Source organism: Sphaerodactylus townsendi, linkage group LG01, assembly GCF_021028975.2.
Source record: "Sphaerodactylus townsendi isolate TG3544 linkage group LG01, MPM_Stown_v2.3, whole genome shotgun sequence".
Classification (NCBI taxonomy): Eukaryota; Metazoa; Chordata; class Lepidosauria; order Squamata; family Sphaerodactylidae; genus Sphaerodactylus; species Sphaerodactylus townsendi.
In genome coordinates this window covers 24106848-24107403 of record NC_059425.1, presented here as the reverse complement: position 1 = coordinate 24107403, position 556 = coordinate 24106848, and positions in this window count along the sequence as shown.

Genomic DNA, 556 nt, shown 5'->3' with positions numbered 1-556 from the left:
TCTTTTATGCTCAGAATAACTCATTATTCCTCCCCGCCGCCGCCGCCACCAGCACCGCCACCCCCGACCAAAACTCAACATGACTTTTGCAACAGGAGATCTGCAGTTTGGGCGGGGGAGGGGGGGCGTGTGTGTGTGTGTGTGGAGAAAAGCTCTCAGGGTTTTGGCGCTTCAAGGGGAAGGCACGGTTTGGAAGGGGGCAAGTTTCAAATAAAAGTATGCCAGTCGCAGGATGGCGGTGGCTGGTGCAGAATTGGGCACGCGGGGGGGGGGGGAGGGGGGGAATCCGAATTGGGTGCCTTTTCAAAATTCACTTTGTTTTTTAAAAAAACCTTGTAATCTAATACATAAATGTTAAATGTTGACAAAATTAGATCCTGTCAAGTATTAATCTCAGATTCAAAATTTCTGTCTCCTTTCACCCGGGCACCTTCTCGCCAATGGAGAGCCACATGGGGTTGCCAACTGCCTGGTTGCCCTTTTCTGTATTTTCCCAGCTCTGACCTGCTTTTTGAGAGAAGGCGAGCAGAATTGCACACGGTATTGAAAGTATGAA